At 40.3% G+C, this 24,142-nt stretch overlaps 1 pseudogene; it reads left to right on the plus strand.

The window, feature by feature from the left end:
• Positions 1 to 22,672: 22,672 nt before the first annotated feature.
• LOC132524323 (purine nucleoside phosphorylase-like) lies at positions 22,673 to 23,918 on the plus strand (annotated as a pseudogene).
• Positions 23,919 to 24,142: the final 224 nt, after the last annotated feature.

The following is a 24,142-nucleotide window of genomic DNA, read 5'->3' on the forward strand; positions in this document are numbered from 1 at the left end:
GAGAAAACCTAGATGACTTTGAGTACAGCGTGTCTTAGATACAACACCAAAGACATAATGCATAAAAGAAATCATTGATAAGCTGGACTTCATTAGAATTAAGAACTTCCATTCTGCAAAAGACAATGTCAAAAGAATTAGAAGACAAGCCACAGACTAGGAGAAAATATTTGCAAAAGACACATCTGATCAAGGACTGTTATACAAAGGACTTTTAAAACTCAACAATAAGGAAACAACACCCTTAAAAAATGGGCCATGATCTTACCTGACACCTCACCAAAGAAGATATGTAGATGGCAAATAAGCATATGAAAAGGTGCCCCACATCATATGTCCCTAGGGAACTGTAAATTAAAACAACAATGAGATACTACTATACACATATTAGAATAGCCAAAACTGGAATACTGACATCTAATGCTGATAAGGATGTGGAGCAACAGAAACTCTCATAGAAAAAAATATAGAAGATTAGCTTTCTGACTTCAGGTCAGATGAATATTCCTAAAGGAGACTCAAAAGTGTATAATCCACAATATAAAATATTAAGATTGGATTACACCAAAAGATTGGAGAACAATCAAATCCGTTATGACTGGATTTCTGTTAAAACCATCATGGACAAAATTAATAGACATAAAATGGAGTAGACAAAGATATTTGGCAAATCTAAGACTGGGAAGAAATTAAAATCTAGACTAGAGGATTTCTTCTAAAACATTAGGAAGAAGTCAGGACACCAAAAAAGAAAAAGTGGACAAAGAACATGTATACTTAGATCTCAGAAGTGAAAAATCAAGTGGCTATTAAGTATATGAAGTGATAGTCAAACTCATTAGTTAATCGGGTACATGTGAAATAAAACAATTTTGAACTGCTATTTATTCCCATTACATCGACAAAAGTTAATAACAAGTATTGGTGAGAATGAGAGGGGTAACCTCATGGACCACTGGTGAGAATAAAATAGATACAAGCAATATGAAAAGCAATTCAAAAGTACTTTGCAAAAGTAAGTCTCTCTCTCTCTCTCTTTCCCTCCCTTCTATGTCCCAGCTAAATTTGTACGTAGATTCATAAGGAAAAGTGTGTGGGGATGTTCATTGTTGCATTGTTTGTGATTAAAAGGTTCTTTAGGCAATTTAGGTGCCATTCCTAAAAGACTAGATTATTGTAATGCAATGTGTGATTACTGGGGAAGGAAGAAATAGGGGTAGGGAGATGAGGATTGAAGATCAAAAGGAAACTAATAAAAACAAAAACAAGAGGCCTTTGTTCCTTCCCTGTGTGGATGATATCAGTTAATGTTCCATGAATTGGAAAGTGTGATGAATTCAATGGTCTGCACCTGCAGACCCAAAACAAAACAAACAATCCACTCCAAAATACATACTAATGTTATACTTCTTAAAAAAAGTTTTCTAAAATTAGATTGTTAGGTCAAAGAGTGTACACATATTTAATTTTAATATATGTTACCGAACTCCCTTTTTTTGCTGTTCCAAAAGATTTTCTTACATAGTCTCATTCACTTATACTTTAGGTTGAATTTAGAGTGAATCAAGTTCTAGAAGAAACCCATGGGGATTTTTATTACAATCTCATTCTAATTAAGAATCACAATTTAGAGTTACATTAAATGGATAGCTTTATTTATGGGTAATTGACCTGTTTACAATCTGAGGAAATACCTTATAAGCATAAATTCTAAGAAGAAATCATAAATGAAAACACTGAAATGCTATCAGTGTTTTTTTCTTGGGTAATGGGGCTAAGTGTGGTTTTTCATTCTGTCTTCTTTACTGGGTTTTCCAAATGTTCTTTAATATGCATGTTCTAGTTTTATACTGAAAGCATTTATTTAAAAAGTGATCCATCCACTAATAGGGCCAGGAGGGATGGCTATTTCCAAAACTTTTTTTTTCTTTTAATGAGAAGGGAGATTCAAGAGCTGCATTTTAAATGTCAGAAGTTATTTATCAAAGTTGGTTGCAAGGACTAGAGAAGTAGAAAAATTGATACTATAGCTTTAGGTAAGTAAAACTACTTTCCTTATTTATGAAGCAGTGTTCCAAAACAAAGTAGGTCTCATTATATGGCATGGTCCTTGAGGACACTTAAGGTTCTCTTAATGAAGCATGGCAAAAAAATGGACATTGTTTTTTGGCCTAACACATTTAATGCTCAGAAATTCCCAGAAGGCTGGAAGAGTAGATTCTTACTAGGTGACATTAGCACATTTTGGCAGAGGCATGGACCATAGAGATCTGTGTTTTCCAAAAGTGAAGAATAGAAACCTTTGGGGTTTATCCTTTCTTAATAACAGAAAAAGGAGTGTATCAAATGTCCAGTTTGCTAGTTCTATCTGAACAAGTGGGAACATCCACCGAAGTCTGTGACCATACAGAAGCAGGAGATGAGAAACATCTTCACATCTACATCTGTGTGTTTCAACTCCATCCTAATCCTATTGTTTGGGATAATAAAGAAGGAGGTAATAGGGAGTTGGGAAGGGGAAGGGGAGACACTGAAAATGAGAAAGAATACGGACATGTTGTATGAGGAGTGAAGGAACCCTGGGCCTTAGTACTGCTACATGAGGTCTGTGAGGCTGGAAGGAGGTAAGTCAGCTGTGTGAGTGGCTTCTGGAGAGTTCTGCAAGAAACCATTACAGGTGGAATTAAAAGCTCTAGAATAACTCTTTTAGCTGAGATGAACAAAATATGAGATTAGAGAGAATAAATTTTGGATTCCAACAAGCAAGGGTGTTGTTAATCTTAGAACTTTAATTTCTCTCTGGAATTTGATTAAGGGAGAGGTTTTAGTAATGAAATTCAGGGTGTATCTATCTAGTTGGCATTTTATTCATTTGCTTTTATTGCAGAACCTCTGATATGCTGGCTGGACATAATTTGGCATAGGAAATAAAATAGAGAGCAAATTTTCAGCTTGGTAACTGGATAGCCTTGTGGTTGTCCTAATTAACTAACTATTCTGGCAAATTTCAAAGCCTTATGGAGGCAAATTATATATTGCCCATCAGCAGTCTCATGAGGATACACAAAGTAGCAGAAGTCCGTGCTTGGGCAGGGACCTAATGAAAGTGGAAACAGGTCTTCCCTAAGCCCTGTGGTGATCTTCTCTGCACAGGGAACAGTCACACCCCTAGCTGATCAAAAGCTTAAGCTCAATGGACAAAGATAAAAATAAGCTAGGCGATGTAAGGGTTTGGGGCTGATACCTTTCTCTCCCTTCATGTGCGGGACATCCATTAGTGTGATACTCCTGGCCTCTGGAATAGCTTATCTGATGGTGCGTTATGTAGGGGAAACAGGACCAGTCTTTCCTTCTCCTCTCCCTTGTAAACTCAGTAAGGGAACTCAGTTTTAGGGGGACTCAGTTTCACAGTTACCCAATTTTCTGGGTTATAGCTTGGGCTAGAATAACCTGGTTCTTCAGTTTCCAGAAAAGCTTGTGGGAAAGAAAATAAGATTATGCTTTTATCACATATTAATTGGCGTTATCTGTAATAATCTCATGCAGTTATTAAGGCATTTCTCTTCTCCCTGAAATGACAAAACGATAAGGAAGAAAGAGAGAGAGAAAGAGAGCTCCCCAGCTTTCCTTCTCTGTGCCTATATCTCTCCCACTGGGTCCCTGTCCACCCCTCTCTTACTTATTCCTGGATTAAGGTCTTGCCCTTGGATGTTCAGGGCCAGTGGGAAACTGGTGAGGAGAAGGAGCCCTAGATGTAAAGGTGTTTCCACAAGAAAGAGAAAACTTTCTTTTAGGGAGTTCTCAGAAGAGTATATCAGGTCCCAGAACCCATTTTCCTCTCTGCTCCTTACATTGTAAATCTCATCCTTTAGCAGGACTGAGAATCCATAGGATGTTTTAGGAACCCTGTATTCCAGTATTGCATGCGTCAGGGTATGTACTTGTTCAAAAATTTTTTTAATTTATTTTATTTATTTATTTTTGACTGCGTTGGGTTTTCATTGCTGAGTGCAGGCTTTCTCTAGTTGCCGCGAACGGGGGCTACTCTTCGTTGCGGTGCGCGGGCTTCTCATTGCTGTGGCTTCTCTTGTTGCTGAGCATCAGCTCTAGGTGCACTGGCTTCAGTAGTTGTGGCGTGCCAGCTCAGTAGTTGTGGCTCGCGGGCATTAGAGTTCAGGCTCAGTAGTTGTGACGCATGGGCTTAGTTGCTCTGTGGCATGTGGGATCTTCCTGGACCAGGGCCCAAACCTGTGTCCCCTGCATTGACAGGCGGATTCTTAACCACTGAGCCACCAGGGAAGCCCTACCTGTTCAATCTGAGTCATAGTCTCCCATCACTTCCTCCCTGTAAACTCTCTTGGGAGAAAATCTTCCTGCAGAGAGCATAAATTCTGTTACTGTCCTCCACGCTTCTCATTTTAAAGGTATCTACTCCTCCAGACTCCTTACTTCCAGGGAATTTCCTATTTGGAAGTCCACTTGACCACAGATATAAGCTCTGTTATCCAGCCCTGCCTTTAGTAACTGTTTCCAGTAATAAGATATTCTTCTTACTCTTTGACTTATTTTTCATGTTGGGTGGATATCAGTACTTGGATGTTGTTGTGACTACTTACTTGCCCTGTGTAAGGTCATGGATCATGGTACTGTTACACTGAACAGATTTATAATCACCATGCATTTTCATGGCCATTACTTTAGTTGTACTCATCCCTTTCAAACTTTCTGGGGGAAGGGAGAGGCAGGGAAATTAGTCCAACAGTCTCTCAACTGTGGGCACTGCTACTACTGCTGGTTTATAAGCTTTTGAATGAGATATGCAGGAGACATAGGCTGATGATCTGAAAAGGATGTGGCCCCCATCCAGTGGAGTCGTGAGCAGAAGCCAGACGGTACTGACTCAGGAGAAAGAGACTGAGGGCATTGCTTACAAACTCTGCATACAGGGCCATCACCTTGGTAGCTTGAAATCAGCATTAATGGGCATATTTACATCAAGGAAAGTGGCCTATGCTACAAATTAGGAATTTCTGTCATACAGAGTGAAGTAAGTCAGAAAGAGAGAGACAAATACCGTATGCTAACACATATATATGGAATTTAAGAAAAAAAATGTCATGAAAAACCTAGGGGTAAAGCAGGAATAAAGACGCAGACCTCTTAGAGAACGGACTTGAGGTTATGGGGAGGGGGAAGGGTGAGCTGTGACAGAGCGAGAGAGAGTCATGGGCATATACACACTAACAAACGCAGTAAGGTAGATAGCTAGTGGGAAGCAGCCGCATGGCACAGGGATATTGGCTCGGTGCTTTGTGACAGCCTGGAGGGGTGGGATGGGGAGGGTGGGAGGGAGGGAGACGCAACAGGGAAGACATATGGGAACATATGTTTATGTATGACTGATTCACTTTGTTATAAAGCAGAAACTAACACACCATTGTAAAGCAATTATACCCCAATAAAGATGTAAAAAAATAAAAAATATATATATATATACACATATATATGTGTGTGTGTATATATATATATATATATATAGAGAGAGAGAGAGAGAGAGAGAGAGATCTGTCTTACCAGCACCCCACTTTCTCTATTTCAAATATCTCCACACTATTTTTCTAATTAAAGGGTTCAAGTAAGTATCCCAAATCAGTACAGAATTTGAGGGCTGGGAGTTGTGACTTTATCTGGTTTTCCTTGAACTCCATAGGAAAGCAGAGAGGTGCAGGAGAAGTCAGAGACAAGACCTTCTGCTTAGGTCTTTGGAGAGTGTCCCATGTGGGACATTCCCTTTTTCAACCAACCATCTCCACCTCTACAGTCTTATGTACTTAATCTCTCTATTCTCTCTCCTTTCTCAGGACATTCCTCTTCTTCAGTAGCCCCATTAACTCTCCCCACATCTAACAAACACTGGCCCTGGTCTACAGCTGTACGCTAATGAAGTTTTTCTCTTCCTGGGCTTCTCTTTGTTCTGAAGAGGGTGGAATGATTCTTTTTTTTTTTTTGCACGGGGGGGTAACTCGCTTAAGTTACATGTCTGCTTTCTCCATCTGTGGGGCTATAGCTTATTTTCTCCTGAATCACCTAAAGAAAAACACATTAACTACTATGATTATGTATCTTCTTCCAAAGAGAAGCTAGAGTTGGCTCACTTGAGGAACTCAAATTTACATATTAGCAATGACATTGACCCTACCTTGGTCTACTGCTGAAGATGCAGTAGCATCCTTCCTGGACCCATAGATGGAGTCCCCATCATCAAGGAGATGTCCTTTATATGCTTCAGTTCAGTCATTTGTTGTCTTGATGTCTTATTGTGTTTTACTCATGCTTTGGGGCTCTCAGACAAACGTGGTAGGGAGAGGCAGTTCTCTTTAATGTTTGCAAAGAAAATAAAGAGGCATTGTAGGTTTCAGGGCTCTGACTCAGTTACTTAAGTTTTAAGTCCCCATGAAAGGGATCACCCCAGGATAATAGCCATTGCAACCTTATGTTTACAGCAATAAGTGTAGCTTCTGCTCAAACAGCTTCTATAAAGCTGGAGGAAGGCTATTGTAGAGGAACTCTACTATAGCCCCAAACCTACTCATTCATCATTCTGCTAATGCAGAGAGTGCAATTAAAATACAGCTTTGTCTGTAAGACAGACAGTTTATCGCTCCAAACTTTTAGGAGGCACCCACTTGCTGAAGATTAATACTCTGCATGAAGAGGATTCAATACTTACACAATTCCAGCAGTCAAGAGGAGATTAGGGAAATCATTCTACCTTTTGATTGTTGGTTCCCAGCTACGCCTAATACATTGTTTGAGGCTGTTGATTTACTTTTCAATTTCTACAAAGTCAAGAAATGTTTTAAAAATAATATTTTACTTTCAATGCTGCATAGTGCATAGTGCAATAAATAAGAACAAGAACTTTGGAATCAGTTACCTGGGTTTGAATTTCAACCTTATTACTTACTAGCTGTGTGGTGTTGAGAAAATTACTTAACCTCTGTGTGTCTCTGTTTTCTTCTCTGTAAATTGGGAAAATTTTGGCCTCATAAGTTTGAGCATTAAATAAGCTAATATTTACAGAGCTTTTAAAAATAGTCCCTACATATAATAAGGGCTGTATAAGTGTTAATTAAATAAAATAATTTAAACATGAAATATTAATAATAGTAAAATTATAATCTGCAGCTATTACTTTTAGCAACAAAGTGAATACAAATTCTTCATGACATTTAACAGATGAGGAAACTGAGGCTCCTAAAGATTAATGATTTCCTAGAACCAGGAGAGTAGTGTAATCAGACAGGGTCTGGATTGTAACTTGTGGTTCCATGACTCGTCCCTTGCATCATAAACTGAGCTGGAAGAGAAAAGTCAGACCTGCTGGGTGACACTGTCTTTGAGGTACACAGGATGGACACCCCGGGACAGGAACCAGGAAATGAACAAGTGGAAAACTTTAGACTTTCAAACCTATTTATTGATACCTGTCATTTTCCAGATATTCTAAACTTTCTTTCCTATATTTACCCTTCCAACTAAGAGAAAGTATGGTTTTGATGTGAGTGAAAATAACATTGATTCAGCCTCTTGGTTTTTCCCATCTGCCAAGTGATGGAGAGGTGTCTTAGGATTTTGTGTGTGTATTTAAATGCTTTTTAAAAAAGCATGACTCATAGCAAGTATTTTTCAGTTGTCACATTACTTTTCAGAACTACCTACAAACACACACACAAACACGTATTTATTTCATACATAAATTAAAAATATATATATATATAAAACTTTATATTTTTTCAAATGCCTGCCATTTTCCATGGATTGCTGACACTTCCTGCTTTCCTACTGTGTAAAATTTTGGCAAAGTTATTATTCTCCACACTGAGTTTATTCTGCTTAGCTGAAGCACCCTGCACTAACTTTAACTCGGTATTTTTATGTAGTTTCTTTCAAAGGAAATTGATACTGTGACTCAACAGTGACTAGATATGAGTGCTCTATCAGGCAATGTGGTAAAGTCCAATTTCTAGACATTTCTGGTTGGTGATATCCCGGATGGCTAATGTTTTTCCACCTGCAGCCCTGCTAACACAGAAAAGTGTAGTGGTTTACAGACTGTGCTGCGGACCCTTGGAGGCAGCAGTGGTGAACAGCCAGTATGCATTTGTGTGGCTGACAGTGGTGACAGGTGCATTCCTTTTGATTGTTCTGTGACGTTGCCTTACCATGTGGTTAAATATTCTCATTATAACCTTCCCCAGAGGTCTTATGGCCATGCCTCAGGGCAGGATCCAGCAGGTGGGTCTCCAGGACCCACTCCTGCTTTGAATTTATCATCTTTTTGTATTGCCTTCCCCATCTTATTTCATCTGGAGAAAGAGTCCAGTGGCTAAAAATATTGTGAACCAGTGGTGTGTGTGTCAAGAGTATAGTGTTGAGTCAGAAGATCAGGATAGATCTTCTGTCAAAACAAGTAGCGACACCTTGAGAAAATTACTTAACTTTCTGAGTGTGGTTTCTCAATTTTAAAAAGGAAGAGGTTTGACTAGGTGATCTTCAATTTTTTTCTCCCACTCTAACTTTGTGTGATTCACTGGGACTAATTACAAAACACTTAGGCCAGCCACACAAGCTGTTATTAAAATAAAGATGTAGACAGCAATGTGAGAAGAGGTTAGTGGTTGCAGAAGTCAGGAAGGGAGAGAATGTAAAGGAAGCACAATATATGAAGCACAATACATTAGCACCACGGGCTCATCTTACAGCCCAGGAAACAGGGTAGTGTGCCCACGTGAGCCCAAAGTGGCCAGATCACCCCATGAAATATTACTAGATTGTATATCAGTTTTCCATGTCAACTAGGATTTCAAGCAGATTAAGAGCTTGAGGCTGGAGATTTGAAATAGAAGGCTGGAACTCAATAAAGTAGGACGTTTGGTAGGTTCTTATGTTTGGTCTCTGTGGGAGATCATGATAATTGCTTACATTGATTTGCTGCAGACTTTCCCGTGGGTGAGACTGGGGAATTCCTGGAATTTTTGTCCTTGGATGATTGGGCAGGCCTGGGAGACTCTAGGGCTTCCTTAATTAAGATCAGGGGAAATAAATGGTGAGATCTAAATGTGTTAAGAGTAGGATTTTAAAAAATTTGCTGACACCTGAGTTATCATATTTGTTTCATTTGGGGAAAAGCTTACTTTTTCAGGATTTCCACTTTTCTGTCTGCCTCTATATCTTTTCACTCACTGGGGGGGAATGATTGCTGAGTGCCAGAGGCTCTGATGTGAGCTTTTAATCTTTCAAAAGCCTGTTAATATCAAAATCAAGATGGCCCACCACTGTGGAGATAATGCATACATAAATCGTTAAAGGAAAATGACTTAAAATTTCTCTGGTCAAATATGGCAACATCCTGGTCCTTCTGGAAAAACCCCATAGAAATCGTCATGAGAAGTAAACATTGGCCAAATGACAGATTCCTGTGAGTGTAAATCAGGAGCTCAGGTTAACCGATTTGTGTAAGAGAAGAGACAGCTCTTTGGAAATTCCATGATTTAGTCCTTTTCTTTGATATGAGCACTTTGTGGGAGGAAAAAAAAATCATTTCCTATTCATTGCACAGAACTCATTTACTTCACTTCCATGCAGTGATTTTTCATTTTTATGACTGTAAATTACTGAGGTTCTTTTGTGGCCTGAAGGCTGAGGAGGTGGTCCTCAGAGAGCCAGAACCAGACGGGGGTAAACAAATGCCCAGCCCTATTAATTATTAATGGGCCCTGCCCTATTACTTTGTCTAAAGTTTCTCAGGTGGGCAGTTGCCTCATAATTTTACTTTAGCAGAATGAGAGTTAAGGAACCTTGGTGCAAGCACACTGTTCCCTTCAGTCATTTCATCAGAATAGCTTTCATTTCTCAGGGACTTGTATGGGAAAAAGGAGGAAGATTGAACTTCTTAAATTCCTTGAAGGCCATGCATATTTTATAGACACCATATTGTGGACGAAGGAAAGCTGTCAGGTGAATAATTTTTAATAAAGCCACTTTGCCTGCTATTTTTTTTTTTTTTTTGCCCGCTATTTTGTTCAGCCTTTTGTCTTGACCAATTTCCTCTTTGCTTTTGAGAAGAGGTAGGTAAGGGTGGTGGCGTGGAAGGAGCAGTTGGTTAGGTGTCAAAAAATATAGATTTGAACACCTGTCTGAGTCTCTGAATCAAGTTCTCCAGCATGGGGGAGAGTGATCATATTTTTCCTTACTTCACACAAAGGTAGTTGAAACACAAATGAAATAATGTCAAGATGGGGCTGTTGAAAGTTCATGGTTATTACTTGTTTTTCTCAGGGAGAAGCTCAAAGCTTTTTGCTACTTCACTCTACCCTTGAGAAAGAGTTGTTGAGGGGAAGAGGTCAAGATTAAGGTCGTTTTATTGCTCAGTGAGAGAGTGTGGCATCTCATCCCCTGATGGACAGGGGAGCTCTTTCTGGAGTTCCACTGGTGGGAAGTGAACTCTAGGAGAGCCAGCTCAGCTGTTTCCACCTCTGCAGATTTTTGGGTACCACTTAGACCACAGGCACTGAGGCTGTTTCATATAGAATTTGAGTGCAGTGCTTTTTTCCCTAACTGCTATATTTTTTATGGTCAATGTGGGTTTTTGTTGTTGTTGTTCTTAATAAATGTCTGTGCTTTCTTAAAGGATCATTATATGCTCAAATAGCAAGGGTATTCGAGGGTTCTAGAGTGTAAAGCTAAAAGACCAATCTCAAACATTTTTAAGAACAAAAATAAAGTTTCTTTGCAGTACAACAAATGCTGACCAACCCAGAAATGACTGCTTCACACTGACAATACTGGAACCAGAAAACCTTTCCTCTGCAACTGCCTTAAGAAAGCCGGAGAGCTACACACACACACACACACACACACAGACATGGGAAAATATTTACCATACGTTGTTCAGTAAAAGTGAAGTGAAGTTTACAAAGCAGGGTACACTATGATCATACTTTTGTAAATATAAAATGCATGTAAATGCATGTAAATATAAAATATACATATTGAGTGTATATACACACGTATAGAGATAGATATGTATATGTCACTTTCAGTATCTTTACCTGTATTAAAATATTTCCAGAAGGAAAAACAGCAGAAAGATAGCAATTGTTAGCTGCAAGTAGTAGGCATACAGAGAATTTTTAAATTAATTAATTATTTATTTTTTAAATTAATTTTTTATTGCTTCTCTTGCACTTCCAGGTATTACACAATGTATCCGTTTATATAGTCAGATTAAAAAGCATATCATTTACAAATTGTGTTTTGAAGAGTGTTTAATGACTGGGGGAAATAAGGATATACCTAGTTATTGTTTTATGATATGATTACAATTGAAAAACTACATATGTGATTATGAAGGATGTAAGAGCTTTTTATTGCTGTTAGCTAAGGGGAAACAAATAAGTATATTGGAAGTTAAATCACAAGGGTAATGATGCTTATCTCTGAGATGTGCTTTTATGGGGAATTTATTTTCTTAAATTCTTAAAGCGTTTTGTATATCCAGACTTTCTATAAGAACATTTATTATTTTTACAAATAAAAAAATCCATTTTATTTTAAAGGGAGAAGACCTAAGTTCTTATTCCAGGTCCAACACTTTTTGTATCTATGCTTATCTCATAGCACTGTCATGGGTTTCAAATGTATGAGAAAACACTTTTTTAAAGGTAAAAATGAAGAAATGATAACATATACTAAGGTAGTTTTCTTACAGCTTTTCAAACTCAAGAGATGATTTTAAGCATTAAGACTGTAAGACTCTTAGTACAAATAAAATCTTCAGGCTCTGCAGCTTCACATTCCTGAGACTCATTTTTCATTGAATGGCCAGAGCATAACAAGCTTCATATGTCATTCTCTAAGTCGAAGGGCGGTAAGACTCCATAGCAGGGGAGAATTTTATTAATCCTGTGTGTTCCAGGGCTCTCTTTATTCTGCACTCAGAGCCCAGAGCGACATCGCTCACTGGAAACATGTAGAACATGTAGATGGGCTTGACGTTGGTACACAGAGGCAACTGTGAGGCACTCTCAGTCCGTTAGAGCAGGGGTGCCCCAAACTCCTCCCCAACCCCCGGCCGCACAGCAGGAGGTGATCAGCGGGCGGACAAGCAAGTGAAGCTTCATCTACCGCTCCCCATCGCTCCCCAGCACTCGCATTACCACCTGAGCCATCCCCACCCTGTCCCAGGAAAATTGTCTTCCACAGAACCGGTCCCTGGTGTCAAAAAGGTTGGGGACTGCTGCGTTAGGGTGTGGGAAAGCTTGACTGCCATCAGTTCCTTCCCTTCCTGTACACTCTTGCCAGTTCTTCACCAAGCAGAGAAGGTTATCCCTCTACTCGCTTGATCCTGGACTGGCCTGAGTGCTTTCACCAATAAACTATGGTAGACGTGACATTGTGTCAGCTTTGGGGCTGGGCTTTAGGAGGACTGGCAGTGTTTGCTTCCTCATGGCTAAGCCCTGAGCTGCATGTAAGAAACCCAGGCTAGTCTTCTGGAAGAGAAGTCATGTGCAGGAGCACTGAGGTGCCCAACGTGTGACCTTCCTCCACTAGAACATTTGGTCTCTCTTCCTCTGCCACATGTAAGGCATCTACCTCTGTTAGGGAAACATGAGCTCGTCCAGCTTTATGAGTGACCAGGTTGGCAGGTTTAATTTCTGTTTTGAGAGTGGCATTGAGAGGAACAGATGGTTCAGGCTGCTCCTTGGGCACCAGCTCTAAGCTGCATTCCCCAATCAGCTTTATCAGTGATAAAGCTCTTGTGTTCTCCATCTGTCTGACTACGTCATCTGATTTCTCCACCTTGAGGTGGGGATTGGGAAGAGGTTTGAGATATTACCATCTGCTCAAACCTCGACACTCGAGAGTTTTCCTTTATCTGTGTAATTAGAAAAATTGCCAGGATGGACTCTAGCATGGATCCCTTGTCATTGATTTTTGGCTGTATTTGCAGGGAGCTATTTCAATTATGTACAGATGTCTCCAGGTCATCAGAGTATTATGATACAATTAACCCCTGCCATACAAGCATAATCAGCTCCAAAGTTTTAGCTAGTGGGCAAAAACACACATACATTTTATTTTTAATATTAATATGAAAACTGCTGTGTTTCTATTAATGGAAAAGAAAGTTCAAGCTTTAAGCTATTAAGATCAATAATGAGTGTTGGTAATTACATACTGTAGATAATTACAATCTCTATCATTATACAATTAAAGAAAAACTCGTGAAGTAACAGGGATTTTGGTAATAGTGGTAACATTAGTGTTTGCCATTTTGCCAGGTTATTGTTTTGTTTGTTTTGTTTTTTTGTGGTGCAAATGACAAGTGATGGTTGAAATGTGTCTGGGGCACAATTTTGTTACAAATTAAAATATTATTAACGATAAAACTGTAGCTCTAAAAATTGACAAGTACATGAGCAAAAATTTATATTATATGCCTCTGAGCTGACTACAACCAGCTTCAACATTGTAGAAGTGAAAAAAAATCCTCTCTTGTGCAGCAAAAGTGAGTGGTTTATAAATGTGTGGGTGTACAGTGTGAAAATATAAAGGTAGCAGATGAATGGTTGTATGTTTTTGATTATAGCTTCTGTTATTCTTTGATCTTTCATTCTGGAACATCGATTACTCATATCAGTTCTCCATATTCATCAACTCTCTTATTGTTTAAATCTCTGTTCATTTTTTGAATATTCTGGGAAGCTATCTCATTTACCTCTCCACCATTACCCGTAATCCCTGCATTTCTGTGCTTATTTCATGAAGATCATAGTTTCTTAAATGCTTTTGAAGGATAATAATAATGATGCCAAAAGTATTTTGAAGACTCATAATGTGCTGCTCCAAATAGTCATTGTTTTGTGTATATAATCCCATTGCAGGTATTAGGAATTGGAGTCTTATGAAGGTCAGGCAAACTGTACAAGATTGTAAAGTTATTAAATAATGAAACTGGAATACAAAACCTTGTTTCTCTGATTTCAAAGCCCATGTCTTCCACCACTAGATTATATGGTCACACAGTTTCTGAAATTTTGCTCTGGGTCCTGCCTAGATCATTTTCATTTGTGTTTCTCCTCTGAATCACCCTTATGTAGGGCCACTTTGCCTTCCCTTCAACAAACAGAAACTCTAATAGGCTTAATAGATGTTTTCTCTTTCCTTTCCTGCTGATAACGTAGATTTCCTTGTTTCCATTATCCATTTACGTTTAATCAGCCAAACAAAAATTACTTCTATTTGTACTTCTTTTTCACTGTTCCTGTTTATAATAAAAGAGGTTCCTCATCCTGCCAACAGTTAATTTCTCTGCCCTGCATCCCATACCCCTTACAGCTCTTTCATCAGGGACTTGCTCCATTGATTATTCTCTTTCCTCTCTGCATGTTCCTTCCCAATGGCATTTGAAAAAAATCCTCTCACATTTACAACAAATTAAAAAAAATACACAAAACTCCTTCAACCCATGTTTTCCTCTGACTACTTCCCTACTTCTCCTGCCAACCCTCCTGAAAAAGTTTTCTAAGTTTCCTGCCTTCACATCCTCATGGTTTACCGATTTCTCAAGCTCCAATAATGTGGGTTAGTGACCCACACCTTGGCCCCATGGTCCCATGGCGTGGTTCTCACTTGTTGAATCAAATGGGCACCTTTTCATGCTTGGCTCAGTTGCCCTTCAGCATTATCTGTCTCTGTGTACAACCCACTCCTAGAAACTCTCTCTCCCGGGCTCCCTTCCTTGTACAAACCATCCTTGTGTTTTCTTCCTGCTTCTCGAGATGCTTTCTCTGAGTCTCCTTAGCAGGCTCTTGTGTCTCTACCCATCTCTTAAATGTTCACATGACACATTCTTTAGTGCCCTTCTCCCTGCTCCTTTCTAGATGTGTTTTGAAGACATCTGCTACTTTCTGTAAGCACTGACAGGAACCTAGATTCTAGCAACAGTGTTCAACCTAGTTTCTCTGCTTTTGGTCTTGCTCTAAAATACGGATCTAATCTTGCTGCTTCCCTACTTAAAATAGTTTAATGGTTTCTTTGTGAACTTAGGTGAGATTCAAACTACTTCCCTTAAACTTTTAAACTGGGCCAAATTCATGTTGATTTACAAATTTATGATTAGCATTCCAGCAGCATGTCAGGATCCCATGTTGATGTATGAAAGAATACCATTTGTCACAAATTTAACCTGTGACCCATGTTCCTATTGTTTGAGTTTCAGTAGGCTGGGTTACCTTAACAAATAGACACCAAATACAACAAAAAAAGTGTATTTCTTTACATTATGGTCTGAGATGAGTCTTTCTGTATGACAGGCAGCTCTCTCCTGTTTAGGATTCAGGGAACTCCTATGGCCTCTGCATGATATGTGTCCAGCTGACAGAAAGGTAAGGAGAGCATGGGAAGGCATCAGAAACTGAAGCACTTAATTTCCACTTTCCTTCTCTTCACAGTAACTATTCACACAGTTATACCTAGAAGAAAAGGGTTAGCTCCAGTATTGATATAAAAGGAAAAAATTAAAAAGAATGATTGAGAGCCTGGTGTGTGTCAGACAGGCAGGTAATAGTGATTGTGGTTGGATCTCATGGCTGCTCTTTCGGAGGTCCAGGCAGGACGCTATGGAAATTTGAGGGGTTGTGGCTGCGGTGATGGTGAGGGATGGGATGTGTGAGCTTATTCTTTAGCATTTTCCTTCTCTCAGGAGCGAGATGAGCTGGCCTGTCTTGTCATCCTTATTCAGCATCATATAATATGGTGGCTCCTCCCTCTGCCCCCCACTTTTTATTAGGCAGTTGGAAGAATGAAACTTTTTTAAAGAGAAACATGTCATTTTCTACAAGAGTCCATTGAGACTAACTGATTGAACCTGTAGGAGCCAGTAGTCTCTGCTCTCTGAGGAACTTCTCTGGAACTCTGATTCCAGCCAGAGAGCACTCTCAAACCAGGAAATGAGCCAAAATTCTACTGGGGATTTTCTCTCCTTTGCAGCAAATGCTTCTGCATAAAGAAAAGTCCACAAACTTTTCCTTGGGTATATTTAGCAACAGAGAACTGGCCCTGAAAATGTTTCTCTTGCAGTCTTGCATTCTAAGACAATGGAATATTAGCATTTAATAATCACCGCTGGTAACAGGAAAATGCAAACCATCCTCTTATCACACAATCGAAGATGATCACTAAAATTGTGTCTATCTGGGGCAAACTGTTTTAGCAGACATCCACCCAGGAAACGCAAATCCTTGTGTGATATTGGACATGTTTAATCTGGTTTGCACATGTATAGAGTATTGCTAGTAATAGCTGTCTCATAAGCTTGTCATGAGGATTAAACAAAATACGCTGTAGGAAAGCACTTTGACCAGAATAGATGCCCGATAAATGTTCATTCCTCACCTTCCGTCCTCCCTCTTTCCCTCCCTCCCTCCTTTCCTTCTTCTCTCCTTTCCCTTTTCACAATCCCCTCCCATCTCCTCCCTTCCCTTCTGTGGTAGAGCTGAGATTTACAGGAAAGGACCATGGAAATCTAGATACAGAGGAGACTGACTCTGGGTACCACAAGGGAAGGAGAGAAAAGTCAGAGAACAGGGCAAAGGGAAGGCAGCAGGTGAGAGGGATGGGCTTTCAGAGCCAATAAAGGAAAAGGTTTTGCAGTTAGAAAGTGTCATTTGGCACCCGTGATATCTGAGGCTTGAAGAGGTCAAAGAGGTATAGATCACAAGCTTCCTACAATCAGTCCCTGTGGCTGAACGCAGGGACTCTCCTGGCTGAGTCGGCCTCACATATTTCAGTGCCTAATGAGAAACAGCAGGGCAGGGTGTCCCCAAAGCCCACTCCAGCCCCTGTCCCCCAACTTCTTCCATATCCTTTATTTGTAAGCACTTATTTGGGAAGTTCTTTATCCTCCACCCCAAATTTGCCTGCCAATCTTCTGCTTATCTTTTGATACTCTGTTTAAATGGCCCGTAGTCAGTATAATTAATTCTTGCAGGTGTTCCCCAAAGCATCTTGACTGCACTTCAGATGTGCATTTATTAGTTCAGTTCAGGACAAAAAGCACTGTGGGGTCTCCCATGTTCCATGTATTAGGCCAGGGGGTGAGTGTGAGGATATATATGACTGAGACAGGGCCAAGGCCATCCCAGTAGGGACAGTGGGACAGTGGTTCCCAAAACCCAATTCTCACTGGACAATTCATTTCAGAATGCATGGGGACCATGTGTTCAAAATGTATATTTCTAGGCCCTACTCCCATGTACTCAGGTAAAGATAAGCCTTGAGGCTGTTTAATTTAAGAAGCTCTCCCAGGTAATTCTGATGTGCAGTCAGGTCTGGGAACTTCTGGAAAGGTGAAGGAAAAGAAGGCAATTTAGAATGTTCTCTCTGATGGGGTTTGGATTGTTGGTGTTCTATGTCACCAACTATAGCTGGGTCCAAAAACTTCAGAGAACAATTAGGTGAGTTTACAGCTTAATGTATTGTCTTAAAGGTTTAAGGTTCTAACATTTGGTTTGGTTAAGGTTTAGCCTGCAGAGAAGGTAGGTGAGCAAGCCCCTGTCATTGGGCACATGTGCAAATAGATAGCCCAGGTGAAAAGAACGTGAAGACCTTAGGCTTCTCTGGTCTTCTGCTCTGGTGCCTGGACTCTAGCTGGCTTAGCAATGTGACAGGGAGGTTGGTACCAAGGACTGAGCTGTGGACAACAGCCTTCCTCCACATTGTCTGTGGAGTCCTTTCTGACTACACATACCTCCTTTCTCTTGCTCTCCCCCCAACTTGGAGTCCTGGTTTCATAGCCCAGGCCACACCCTCTGATGTTTCATCCCTTCTTTACCTGGTTTATTGCTGTCATTCCCTCACTCCACTCTTGGCTCCATGTGCACCTCCATTCTTGGTGAGAAACCCTGCCTTCCAGCCAGGCAGTTAGAGTCCTGCTGGGCAGACTAAGCCCACTCCCCCCACTATTAGAGGAGGTAGCTTCCTACCCATTTGACCACCTTCACCATGTTCCACAGAAGGCAGTTCTGTCCCTGAGTCACATGAGACCTCCCTGCAGAGACAAGAAGATGTGTCTGAGGCCCCTTTCATGTCTCTGCAGAGAGGAGTACTCCTTGATGGGTTCCCAGAGGAGCACAGGGCTCTGGCAAACCAGCCAGCAGGAACAATAAGACTTCACGTAGAATGGTCCATGGCGGCCTTAAAAGTGATTATATTGTTCCTTTGGGGAGGCAGATGCCACTTCAGAGAACTGGAATTGAAACCTCTGCCCCAAGACCGTGAAGCCAAAATCTTTCTTCCTGAGGTGAGTCTAAAGTCAAACATGGACAACATCCTGAAGGGGATGGGAGGATGTATAAAACAAAACAATGCAAAAACAAAACCCATTTTCCTGAAAGATTTAACAGAAATTGTTTAAATCATGGTTAAAAAAAGGAGGTGGGGCGAAATACTGTAATCCCAGAGCATTAAAAAGAGAGTCTTTCATATCCAAGCATCTATAAGAGCTAGAGACCACGAAATACACTGGGCAAAAGGGATTGATAAACCAGGGCTAGGTGGTCTTGGGCTGTGCCCTGGGGACAATGCTGGTGCCCCTATGAAGGGTGGGTGGATTAAGCCAAACCTCTCGTTCTAGGGAGCTTTGTTGTCTCTCCTTTTGCATCTTATCACCTGCTGCTTCCAGGTCATTCTGAGAGAGAAAGGATCTGAGAAAGGAAAACAGGTGGAAATGTCAGCAACTCTGTTAGCTTCCTAGGGCTTGTAACATTACCACAAACTATGTGGCTTAAAACAACGGACATTTATTTTCTTACAGTTTTGAGTGCTAGAAGTTCAAATCAAGGTGTGGGCAGGCTCTTGCTTCTTCTGAAGGCTCTACAGGAGAATTCATGCTTTTCTCTTCCAGCTGCTGGTGACTCCAGGCCCTCCTTGGCTTGTAGCAGCCTGACTGACATTTGCTTCCATCATCACATGGCCTTCTCCGTGTGGTCTCCCCTTCTTTTCTGAGGACACTTGTCATTGAATTTAGGGCCCACCCTAACTCAGGATGATCTTATCCTGAGATTCTCAACTTGATTACATCTGCAGAGACCCTTTTTTCCAAACAAGGTGATGTTTACAGGTTCTGGAAGACATTCAACACACTATGGCAAACTTAGAGGAAATATCCTCTAAAATAGCCCTGAAAATAGAAACGGAGACCAGCCTCTTAAGACGGCTCAGGTCACAAGCTGACTCTGAGTTATACTGCTCATCTCGGTTGTCTTCAGCCATTCATCTGGTCCCCTTCTTCACAGCCATCCAGGCACACTGGCTCTGCATCAGGTCCTTGAATTCACCAAACCCCTTCCCATCTTGGAGTCCTCACACTTCCTGCAAGGAAAGCCCTCTACTGCACCTTTTTTGCATGTCTCAGTCCTTCTCACTCTATAATTCTCATCTCTAATGAATACCTCTTCCCAGACAGACCTTCTCTGACCATCCTGTTATTTTTTTTTTTTAAATCACAACTGCTGTTTGTTTCCTTTAAAGCACTGACCACAATTTTCAATTACTCACTTGATTATTTTCTCTTTACCCCACTAAACTGAAGTGACAAGTAGGCAAGAGGCAGGTCTACCCTGTTTACCCTGCATACCCAGCACCAGGTACAGTGTCAGAAAAGCTAATAGTTGATAAATAAGGATGGAACACATTGAACAAATAGGCATATGTTTGTGACATATGCATTTCTTTTCTGATTTTTTGGATCTTGCGTGATTATCTCAAATTTATTCTTGTTGTTATCTAAACCCTGTTGGGATAATAACTGATGGAGGGATTTTTGCTTCTGCTCTTCTAAAGAGTTTATTGTATCTCTCTGAATTCTGTGGGAATTGAGAGCAAAACAGCTAAGCAGTTGTTTCTGTTGCACCAAGCACATTGGGTTAGTGTTTTGTGGTCATGACAATTTCCTCCAAGGAAAGGCATTCAGATCAAGGGGGAGAGAGGCCATAGCTACAAGGGCAATTGCCAAGCTTGAGGTAGTATAGTAGTAAAGATGGATGAGAACCTGTCAGCTCCCATGCTTGTGAAGACTGGCTTTTGAATTTTCCCTACTAAAATGACAGCACCTTATGTAGCCTTAAGCTATAATACATTTCTCACACTTTGGTGAAGATTCCTTTATTAAAGCTTTCTTCTTCCTTGTCTTTATGGAAATGATACATTCTTATTGTAAAAATTCAATCATTATAAAAATGTGTAAGAATGAGAGTTTAAAAAAAGTTACCCAAACTCCACCACTGAGAAATATAATGAACATCAGATAGGCATGATTCCAGGCAGCTCTTTGTGCATATATACATATGGAAGGATGTATGGTTAGATAAATAGTCTGAGAAGTAATTTTCATAACAATGGGATGATACTTTACATAATATAATATCTTTGGCAAGAAGGTATGAAATTTATTTTTATATGAATTAAACAGAAGGAAAAGAACTTGATTTGAAACTGAAGTATTTGCAGAATTTGTTATTTTTTTAAACAGAAGAACTATTAGATTCTAGAGGATCCTTCTAAAATTAAGGGAAAAATTACTTTAAATACTTCAAGAACTGCCACAGTTGTTTACTGTTCAATCTACATTTAAAGGAATCCATGCTTCCTACCAGACTGTCTTCATTTTGAGTTTCTTTATTTGAGCATATAGGGGCTATATTCCTTAAAGTTTAAGATTGATGACCTTTTTTTTTCATACACAATTAACATTTATCACCTCCTTAAGTTGTTCTAAATCGTATGTCTCAAGAATCCACCTCTTTTCCAGACACCTCCCTGTTGGAATTCTCTCTCCTCATCCTCCAGTCTGTACAGATCAGTCTACATCTCCATAAAACTGTTAATTTGGGAGCTTTCTTCTATTATGCTCCTACTTTGGATTCACTGTTTTTTAAGATATCATGTCTTTCTCTTTCTTAATTACGTTCTCATTTTGCTAGAGAATATTTTAATCAACTCCCCAATAATGTATGTTGAGAAGAAAAACACTTCTGAGTCACTTCATATCTCAAAGAGCCTTTATTTGTTTGAATGATAGTTTGGCTGGGCTTAGAATCAATTGTTATGGGTTCTCAGGGGTCATTTCATCTAAAACACAATCTGAAGACTCATTTCCACTGGGAGTATTCCTTTGTCTTATTGTTATCTGGAGATTAACTCACTGGTTTTTCTTATTTCAACTGAGGTCTAATTTACATACAGTTTAGTGAGTTTTATCAATTGTATACATTCATGCAACACTACCTCAAACAAGATATAGAATATGTATGTCCATCACCCCCCAAATGTCTGGGGTCAACTCCTGCCCCACACTCAACAGAAGTAGCCACTTTTTAATTTCTAGTACCATAAATGAGTTTTGCCTTTTCTAGCACCTCATTTATATGAAACCTAACAGCATATCCTTTTATGTATAGCTTCTTTTGCTCAGCGTGTTTTTTTTTTTTGTTGTTGTTGTTGTTGTTTTGTGGTACGCGGGCCTCTCACTGTTGTGGCCTCTCCGGTTGCGGAGCACAGGCTCCGGACACGCAGGCTCAGTGACCATGGCTCACGGGCCCAGCCGCTCCGCAGCATGTGGGATCTTCCCGGACCGGGGCACGAACCCGTGTCCCCTGCATCGGCAGGACTCTCAACCAGTGCGCCACCAGGAAAGCCCCTGCTCAGTGTGTTTTTGAGATTCATTCATGTTATTGCATATTTCAGTAGTATATTCCTGTTTATTGTTGAGTAATATTTCATTGTATGAATATATCGCAATTTGTTTATTCGATCTCCTGAAGATAGACATTTGGGCTGTTTCTAGTTCTAGAGTATGGTGAATAAAACTGCTATGAATGGAATATTATTCATCCATAAAGGAGAAAATCTAGCCATTTGCAGCAACATGGATGGACTTTGAAGGCATTATGCTAAGTGAAATAAGTCAGACAGAGAAAGACAAATACTGTATCATCTCACATATATGTGGAATCTAAAAAACAAAACAAAACAAATTTCATACATATGAAGAACAGAATTGTGGTTGCCAGAATTAGGGGTGAGGTGGTTGGGGAGTGGGAGTGGGTGAGATGGGTGAAGGTGGTCAAAAGGCACAAACTTCCAGTTATGAAATAAATGTCATGGGGATATAATGTAGAGCATTGTAACTGTAGCTAATAATATTGTATAGTATATTTGAAAGTTGCTAAGAGAATAAGTCTTTAAAGTTCTCATCACAAGAAAAAAATTATAACTATGTGTGGTGATGGATACTAACTAGACTTACTGTGGTGATTGTTTTGCTCTATATACAAATATCAAATCATTATATTGTACACCTGAAACTAATAATGTTAAATGTCAGTTCTATTTCAATTACAAAAAAGAAAAAATGAAGAAGGAAAATTTCAGAATTTTCTCAAATATATCAGCCATGCATATGTTCATATTAATATCAGTTAATTTTTAATATAAAACACCAAAAAAATCCCTGCTATGAACATTCTTGTAAAAAAAGATTTTCTGTGCACAAATGTTTTCATCTCTTTTAAGCAAATTCCTATGGGTGAATATCCCAGGCATAAAGATGACATGGCAAAAGGAGCCGGTGTGTGTGCATGCGCGCGTCCGCATGCAGGCATTATGGAGCGAGGTTAGAGGGACCCTGCTCCCCTACCCACATACAGGGAAGAGGTCTTCTCAACCCACATGCTTGTCACAGATTCCCATCCTAGAGTCTAGATTCACATATGAAGGTTATCAGAACACTGCAAAATGGCTTTCATCTTACACCAAACACGAACCTCAAGTGGCAGTGATCTGTGGTTCTGGGTTAGGAGGTCTGACTGACAGATTAACTCAGGCCCAGATCTTTGACTACAACCAAATACCAAACTCTCAAAAGTACAGTGCCAGGTCATGCTGGTCGACTGGTGTTTGGGATTTTGAATGGCAGAGCCTGTGTGATGATGCAGGGCAGGTTCCACATGTATGAAGTCTACCTGCTCTGGAAGGTGACATTCCCAGTGAGGGTTTTCCGGCTTCTGGGTGTGGACACCCTTGTGGTCATCAGTGCATCTGGAGAGCTCAACTCCAAGTCTGAGGTTGGAGGTATCAGGCTGATCCTTGATCACATCAACCTATCTTGTTTCTGCAGTGAGAACCCTCTCAGAGGGCCCAGTGGTGAGAGGTTTGGAGTTAGTTTCCCTGCCATGTCTGACACTTATGACCAGGATATGAAGCAGAAGGCTCATAGTACCTGGAAACAAATGGGGGAACAGAGAGTTACAGGAAGGCACCTATGTGATGGTAGCGGGCCCCAGTTTTGAGACTGTGGCAGAGTGTCATCTGTTGCAGAAGCTGGGGGTGGATGCTGTTGGCATGCGCACAGTACCAGATGTTATAGTTTCAAGGCACTGTGGACTTTGAGTCTTTGGCCTCTCCCTCATCAATAACAAGGTCATCTTGGATTATGAAAGCCAGGGGGAGGCCAATCATGAGAAAGTACTAGAGGCTGGGAAGCAAGCTCCTCAGAAATTGGAACAGTTTGTCTTCATTCTTCTGGCTAGCATTCCACTGCCTTATGATGCCAGTTAACCAGCCCTGGAGTGGTCTGGCCTCTCCCTTATGGGATCCGAGGAGCTGCTACCTACTTTGGCCTCTTGCTGGAATCACTTGCCTCTGCCCTTAGGTAGTGGCAGAAAGGAGTGTTGCCTTCCCTACTTGTCCCACCAGACCCTCTGGTGCTGAGTCCTCTTCTGCTCAGTTGTCATCTCAAAATGATTTCCACCCCCATTCCTCTTCAAGAACCAGAGCCCAAGCCCTACCATACATCCGAGGATATGCCCAGGGTTTGACTTGGGGCCGTCGAACGCAGCACAGTAGCTACTGCTAGCTTCCTGAGATGATCCTCTCACATTTCTGGGGGCTCAGTTCTGCCTCCTCAAAGCACTGGAGACCACACAAGGAACAGCCTATTCATTTTGGACTTTTATAATATCATATTTTGAGAATAAAGAGAAAGATGAAAATAAAAAGAAGTAAAGTTAACTTTATT

The sequence above is a fragment of the Lagenorhynchus albirostris genome, chromosome 8 (assembly GCF_949774975.1).
Source record: "Lagenorhynchus albirostris chromosome 8, mLagAlb1.1, whole genome shotgun sequence".
NCBI lineage: Eukaryota > Metazoa > Chordata > Mammalia > Artiodactyla > Delphinidae > Lagenorhynchus > Lagenorhynchus albirostris.